Source organism: Rhinoderma darwinii, chromosome 6, assembly GCF_050947455.1.
Source record: "Rhinoderma darwinii isolate aRhiDar2 chromosome 6, aRhiDar2.hap1, whole genome shotgun sequence".
In the NCBI taxonomy this organism is placed as follows: domain Eukaryota; kingdom Metazoa; phylum Chordata; class Amphibia; order Anura; family Rhinodermatidae; genus Rhinoderma; species Rhinoderma darwinii.
This window is the reverse complement of record NC_134692.1, coordinates 136492784-136501483: the sequence shown is the minus strand read 5'-3', so window position 1 is coordinate 136501483 and position 8700 is coordinate 136492784.

The following is an 8700-nucleotide window of genomic DNA, read 5'->3' as shown; positions in this document are numbered from 1 at the left end:
GGCAATTGCACAGATCCCACTATCAGCGCCAACCTGTAAAAAAATAGCAAGATAAAAAATAAGTGTAGTATACACCCATTGGGCCTATGTATACACCAAACCACAGAAACGCACTGTCCATGGTATAGTAATGACATATGGCTGTGTGGTTTGATACGTCATTATGAACGGTCACTAAAGGCTAAAATATACACAAGCCCAACAGGGACCAGAGGAGAAGCTTTATGGTAAGTGCATTCAAATTATTTAAAAATAAATAAATAAAAACGCTTCCTGAATCTTGTTTACACAGTGCAGATTTGATGCAGATTTTTTATGATTTTTTTAACCCAAAACCATAATTGAATCCAGTTGGAGACACTTTAAGGCCTTCCTTTACATATTTCTTCTGTTTATGTTCTGTTACTGGTTTTGGCTTAAAAAAAAATGCATGCAAAATATGCATCAAATTTGCACTGTGTGAACAAATCCTTAACCTGAAAATGTCTGCTTATAAAACTGCAGCATAATAAGATAAACTGCTGATTTCATTCAAACAAATGATTCTTGAAATGACTGAAGCAATAGATTTGTTTCAGCTACACAACAATTGTAAAGGGCACATGCTTTTTGGGCTGTGATGTGGACCCATTCATTTCTTGAGGATGCCATGTCCCGGGATTGCTCATTATATATCTGTGTATCTATAATATGTGTATATATGGATGGATTGATGGATAGATGATTAGATAGAAAGATACACACATATATATATATATATATATATATATATATATATATATATATATATATATATATATATATATATATATTTAGATTGGATGGATGGCTGGATATACACACACATACACAAGACTGGTGCTGGTGCCATTATGATGTCATCAGGCTGTGAGCTTTGTGATGTCATCTATAGAACCTGTATCCACCACTTGCTGCAGTTACTTTTTAGTTTCTCTCAGGGAAACAGCTTTTATCAGAATTGCGGATTTTTGTTGTTGTTTTGTTTGTTTGCCGATGTAGTACCCTCTCTACTGTGGGTAGGAAGAAAGAGCCATGCCAGTGCGTGGCATCCTCAAGATGGGTGAGCCAACTTCACACCCTAAAAAACATGTCCACTGCCAACCAGAAGACAACTTGAAGGGCTATGGAGAAGAATTTAGTGGAAATGATAAAGGGCTGAGAAAGAAGTCTCTTCTCAGCACCAGGACAGAGACAAAAACCGGGCGTCATCACCAGCAAATGATGCCATGGGACAAGAGGGAGCAATGTTTGTCTGATGACTGTGCCAGGAGGACAGCGACTCCTCTACCTCGTGAGAGTCACAAATACAGATTAGAAGGAGAACGCTGTGAGGTAGGACAAGGGCTCTTGTTCTATCCTGGAATTCTGTATCCAGAGAGTAAAAGTGAATTGGCACCAAAAGACAGTCATACATGCCCCTTAGCTGTACAGGGTCATACCATCCCTGTCAGGCAGAGAACTGACTTTACTGCTAAGAAGAGCACGAGACGGGATCTGCCAGAACACCAAAAGAGGCAAGAAAACACCTCCAGGAAGAAAGAAGGAGCAAAGACACATAAAAGTATCCTCAAGAAATCCAAGACTGATGGGTCAAAGTCACACGTGAAGAAACAAGTGTCCTTCAACCCATACGCCAAGATTAAAGAATATGCTAGAGAAGAGGATAGCGGTATGAGCCAGGAGCGGCTGTGCCTTCCTGTGATACAGACGCCACTTCCCGGTGTACATACATGCCACTTAGCTGTGGAGGGTAATCGTATCCTTTCCAGGCAGAGAACAAAAGCAGACGGTACTGCTAAGAAGGCCAACATGTCTATTGCCCAAAAACCCAGCATGAGAAAAGATCTGCTACAATGCCATGGGAGGGAAGACACCGCCTACAAAATAAAAAGTAGATTTCCTATGCTGGATAGAAGATAAAGCCCCTCCACCCTGAAATATCCCATGCCATGGTATCCTGAAGACCAAGACGGATCACCAGCAAACATCATTAATGGTGGAGAAGATGGAGCCTTGTGTCCGTTGATGACTATGCCAGGGGAACATTGACTACTCCACCCACAGAGACCAACACCTGGGATGTCACAGGAGACAACTATGAGGTTCACCCCAAGAAAAGCACAACTGTTTATCTATAGAAGACTGGCGGACACCAAATAAAATATCTATTCCACAACAAAGAAAGTCCAGTATTCCAGGGGGAGACCTAGTGTTGTGTCTGAATTACAGCAAGATGCATGTAGAAGACCAGCCCATGCCACCCAGACACACAGAAACATCATCTCTACCAAGGTCATAGTGTCCGGTGTAACCCTGGAGCCAGTAGTCACATCATTATTACCGGAAATAAAAATTGAGAATATTATTTGTTCTATTCTTCCAGTTCTGCTTGTTTTTGGTTACATCTCTTCAGAATATTCTTCTTTTCACGGTTTTATGTCTTTCTTCTGATATCACTGTTTTTTGTCTTTCCTCCGGTAGCACGTTGTGCCCGGCTATCACAGAAGTCTATTATAAAGAGATTCCAGATGCCCAGCAACAGATTCATGATACATAAAATTAACCCCGTATAGAAAGTATCAAGGAGAAAGTTTTTTTTATATAAACCAGAGACCTGGTCAGCAGCCCCAAGACCGCCATCAGAAATATTTGGGCCCCATTCAGTCAAAGCGTAGCCCCTCCATTACCGGGGGGGGGGGGGATGGCAATGGAAAGTGGTGGCAGCGGTACTGAGATGAGACGCAAACTGGCAGTGGCTCTGTGGAGGGGCATGGCGTAGACAATAGATGGTACTATTGAACACTATTGAAGAACAGGGAGGTATGTCCCTGCTTTTGCCATTTACTAGGCTACAGGATCACACTGGCCTACGCAAAGATCCTGTTGGCATTGAGGATGCTTTGGAGAAGCTCTGTTCGTCGTGGGAACGGGGCCTAAATGAGTATAATTTTTATTGTTTTATTTGGGGGGGCGCTATCTTCAAGGAGGGCTGTATGGCACTATTTACAAGGGGGAGGTGGGAACACTATAGGGGCAGCTGTATGGTATTATCTACAAGGGGGAGGTGGGGACACTATCTAGAGGGGGGCTGTATGGCACTATCTACAAGGGGGGCTGTATGGCACTGTCTACAATGGGGAGGTGAGGACACTATCTAGAGGGGGGCTGTATGGTACTATCTACAAGGCGGAGTGGGGGCACTATCTACAAGGGGGGCTGCATGGCACTGTCTACAAGGGGGAGGTGGGCGCTATCTACAATGGAGGTGTGACACTATCTACAGAGGGGCTGTATAGAACCATCTACAGGGAGGGCTGTATGACACAATCTACAGGGGGGCTGTATAGCACTATCTACAGGGGGCACTATATACAAGGGGCACTATATACAAGGGGCACTATATACAAGGGGCACTATCTACAATGGGGGGCTGTATGGCAGCCAGGGGAGGGGGGCCCAGTCAAACGTTTGCTATGGGGCACAGTGTTTCCTAGTCACGTCCCTGAGTTACCCTATGGATAGAGGCTATCGCACTGGTATAATAAAGTTATGTGAGCAGAATTTTTAATACCTGTATATAAGAAAACCGTATAATTTCCTATTCTACAAATAAATAAAACAAACAAAAACTGGAAAACCCCTTTAAGTAAATGAGTCCCTGACGTAAGGACAGAAGCTGTAAAGATAGCACAGATGTAATATTTTTGTCATGTACACATATTTGGTACATAAATCATACACATTTGCCTGCAGGATATTATTCTAACTTCCTCAATGCGGGGACATAAAATATCCAGAAGTTTATAATATATAGAATTTGTGTTTAGAAATATTGAGGAAACAAAAACTTTCCAAATTCCTTACATAGGACGTAACCACCAAATGATTACAATATTATTATATGATTCATTAGAACGGTGAATGCTGGAAGTGGAGCGTCCAGTATATAATACATACACTGACAATTAAAGCACCTCGTCACCTAAATATTATCCCGTTCCCGTTTTCTCAGTCTGCTCAGTACTTCACTTGTTATAGCAGCAGTTTGTGCTCCAGAGCAGCTCCTATTACTGCAGGTTGAGAAGTTGCAAACATAGTCAGTCATTTTGGAGGCCATGAAGAGCTGTATTTGGTCACCCAGTCACTCAATCATTCTAGAAATATACAGAAACTCTTCCCTGCTCTCCTCGCCCTCTCCATGTCTGTTAATCTTGTGTATGTTACTCGATTAGTCATACCTGTGTAGCTTACACGCCGCTCATTTCCATCAAGGTTGTATATACCATGGAGACAGCCAAGGAGGCTGCTATTATGGTTCCAATAAAGTAAGGGGCACTGAATCAGGTTGCCACATCTTTCTTGTACATGGATAATATAATATAATCCTGGCCAAGGCTCTCTCTCCATAGGGACCGCTACCTTAGCAAATAAAGGAAGGGGAAAGCAGCCCGAGGGCCAGGGTCAAGACAAGCTCTTGGTTCCCAAGGCAGGACTACCAGCACGTGTTAGTCCGGGAAGTAAAGTAATGGCTGTCGGGTGGACAATTACTCATTCAATTGCCCCGCATTACCTGTTCCTTCTATATATAATATCATATATATATATATAGAGAGAGAGAGAGAGAGAGAGAGAGAGAGAGAGAGAGAGAGGGAGAAAAAACAAAGAAAAAGCAACACCGTTCCTTCTGTGTGGGGTGCAAAAAATTCCCGTTCGGACACTCGACCAGTGTCCCAAATACCAATACGCTCCAAAATACGAGACAGCACTCCAGAATTTGTGAAAAATAGGATCACTTTAATAAAAAGAGGTGACAGAGAATGTGCTGCAACGCGTTTCAACCTCGGGCTGAGGTCTTCGTCAGGCATATGCCTACTTCTCCAGGCCCTGCTGAGGGCAACAATTCCCTTTTGTTCTGCAACAAATGGATAGGAGGCTCAATAAGCACCAGACTGTCCTGTTACTAAGTTGACATGAAACCCCAGCAGGAAGGGGCACCATTTCCCTCTTACTAACCGGGCTATTTGGCGACCGTATTGTGCTATTACTTGGGCACTATATGGTCCTGCTAGTTGGACACTGTATTGTGCTATTATAGGGGCACTGTATGGTGTTGTTATTTGGGCAGTCTTATTTGCGCACTGTATGGTTGTATTTCAGCACTGAATGGGGCTATTATTTGGCCACTATATGGTGGTATTATATGGACAGGAGTATTATATGAATATACCGTTGCAAGTAATATGCTAATATCTGTAATCTTTTTCTATATTGAAGATGCAAATGTTTCAGATTTTATCTGTAGTTGGAGGTTCTACTTTTGATCCCTTCTAAAAACCAGGATGGGGGGGGGGGGGGGGGTTGCAGAATGTTCTTTTTGGCTCAATCAGCATTAATTTATGAAGCACCCCATCACTTTTTCCAATGCCTATGACATTCGGTGTCACTGTTTTTTTCCTGATCTCAGTCAACAGACTTTATTATACGATTATTAAGAGTTAATCTCCCTCTATGTAGCATTTTGGTTTATCTGCGTCCTGCTGGGAAGTGGTGTGTGTACCTGCCCTTATGAGTAAGTATAGCCAATTCAGTGATTTTAGGTTATTAAAGTTGGCGCAACTATATGGGCACAATGATTGACACTATTATATTAGCCATATATGCCAGATGAGATTTATTTTTTATTTTTTTAAATATTTGAGATTAAATGTTCAGGAATAACCAGTATACTAGGTGTTGTGACAGAGGCTTACTACGGGGAAACGCCCTTGAAAAACGGATTTTACCACCCATGCCATACGATATAATCACATCCAGAATCTAATTATCCATCTCTATAATTACTACAGAAAATGATGTTTCCTCTTTCCATAACACGAATCTGAAAGTACTAAGATGGCGTTATAATAACAATAAAACACGGCTTGAAGGCACCTCAGCCGCATTACACAAGTTCTCCTAGACCAGTAATGATCCTTGTATTGGTTATTGCCCTTGATCCAGAAGACATGGCGCTTCCTTATATATACAGTCAAACCTATATGGGACAACCACTCAAGAGAAGAAGGCCAATAAACATCCACCACAGAAGAATCTGGCCTAGATCAGGGTGGTCTTCTCATAGAGGTGGTCTTCTGGAGAGGTTTCACTGTACTTGTGATTTTCAATACTTTTTAAAGCGGTTGTGTCACCAAAACAACCCCTGTCCATATGCCCTATATAGACCCCCATAGAGGGGGTCTATATAGCAGGAAGAATCTAGACATGTGTGAGTCTGGGCACCTCAGGAACGTGAGGACTCGTCATTATCATATCCTGTCTGATCCTCCGCTTTAGAACTAGTTATGTCTCTATTAATAGATCATTGTTGATATAATCTTTGGAAAATTGATGTCACTGATTATATAATGCATCCCTCAACCGTCATTTTCTGCCTTCAACCAGAGAATAATGTAATAGCGGAGCACAGTGGCATACTTACAGGGGGCCCGTGGTGAGAGTGGGCCCATGACACAATCATTGCGTTTGCTTGAAGTTGCCACTCACTGCATATAGATCTATACAGCTCTAATTCAGTTCAATACTAGCGGTATAAATCCATATGCAGTGAGCTCCCCCTAGTGGTGGCTGCATTCAGACAGAATTGTATCATTTACCCCTATGACTGTGTGAATAGGAGCAGAGAATTTTATGTGGATATTAAATTATGATGAATTTGTCTTTGCCGTCCCATGGTTTTTGTGTATGCCCCTGGGGAACATACATGTGCTTTTGGGGGCGCGATTTTCCTTGCCATGTGCAAAACAGACAATGTGGCATGCTTGGGTTATTACAAGGTGAGACTCTAATACAGGGGTCACATATCTGTGGATCTCTAGCTGTTGCAAAACTAAGAATAAAAAAAAAAAACATTCATAATCCAATTTACATGCCAGGGTGTGCGCGCCTAATGTTGTGTCATGTACCCCATTGTTTCATGTTTGCCTCCCTTCTCTTACCATCCTTGGCAACAGAGAAGGATATACAGTATTGGTCCACTGAATCGGTATTATTGCAGTGCCCGTGTAAATACAAAGCCTTGCCCAAGTCCACTTTGCATATGGGGTCCACCACAGCTTGGGCTCCCTCTCTCCATGTACCTCATAACATTGGCGGCCTCTATTGTATATGCCCTCATGGTACATGGGCATTGTTTTAATGCATAGTTCTAAAAACAAGAAACCCTGCACATAAAATGTATTTAAGTTTATTGGAGTAAAATGCAGTTCAGTGTGAGACATCTACCAGCAGGGGGCGCAGCAGAGGTGAGAGAGGGTCACACTACACCTGCCTGCAGTCACGCACCTGAATCCTCTCATATGAAACTAATCTATAGGGATATGGAGACAGATACTGGATGGTGACCGACTGCTCAGAAATGCTCCTGTCAGGGAAGTCCCTGAACTGCTGTTCATTGAGCAGTATTATTTGGGCACTGTATGGTGCCATTATATGGGCACTGTATGATGCTGATATTTGGGCAGTGTTTGCTGTTATTTTGGCACTAAGTGATTCTGTTAATTGGGCAATATTTTTTGGGCACTTTATGGTTCTATTATATGGGCACTGTATGATGCCGATATTTTGACAATGTTTGATGTTTTTGGGCACTAACTGGTGCTGTTAGTTGGGCAATATTATTTGGGCACTGTATAATGCAGATATTTGGACAATGTTTTACTGTTTTTGGGCACTAAGGCCCCATGCACACGAACGTGCTTTTGCGGCCGCAATTCCCCCGAAAATCTAGGGGAGAATTGTGGCCCCATTCATTCCTATGGGGCCATGCACACGCCCATGGTTTCCACGGTCCGTGCATGGTCCAGGCTCATAGCAAATAATGGCCGCGGCCATGTGCACGGCCCACGATTTGTGGGCGGTTTGCGGGTGACACTCCGCCCCCGGCCGACCCGAAAATCACGGCCGTGCACACCACCACAGTCATGTGCATGAGGCCTAAGTGGTGCTGTTAATTGGGCAATACTATTTGGGCACTTTATGGTTCTGTTATATGGGCACTGTATGATGCCGATATTTTGACAATGTTTGATGTTTTTGGGCACAAAGTGGTGCTGTTAATTGGGCAGTATTATTTGGACACTATATGGTGGTATTTTATCACTGCTTGGTGCTATCTTTTGAGCACTATATTATGCTGTTATTTTGGCACTATATGGTGGTCGTGTGCATGGGGCCTTAGGCAGCAGTATTATTTTGATGGACTGTTGCAAGAAATATGCTAATATCTGTCATCTTTTACTATAATGAAGCTGTCAAATTTCATATCACTGAGATTTCTGGAGGAAAGAGTGGCAGTGAACTACGTAGATTATTATATAAACACCAATATTGGCACTGTTATATTAGCTATATTACTCGTGCTATTATATGGGCAATATGGTTGTCACTACTTTAGGCATTGCTGTGGCTGGCACATTCATATGGTTACTTGGGCCTTGTATGTGGCTGTCGCTGGCACTGTCACATTCACTCTTAAGGTACGTTCACACGTTGCGGTCAAATCGCGGTTTATTGCTGTAACTGTGCTAACTAACTGCGATTTGACCGCACCGTGTGAATATATTCTTATAGCTGGCACGAGTGTACAGACATTTGATAATTAAGATTTTGATTGGCTTTGTT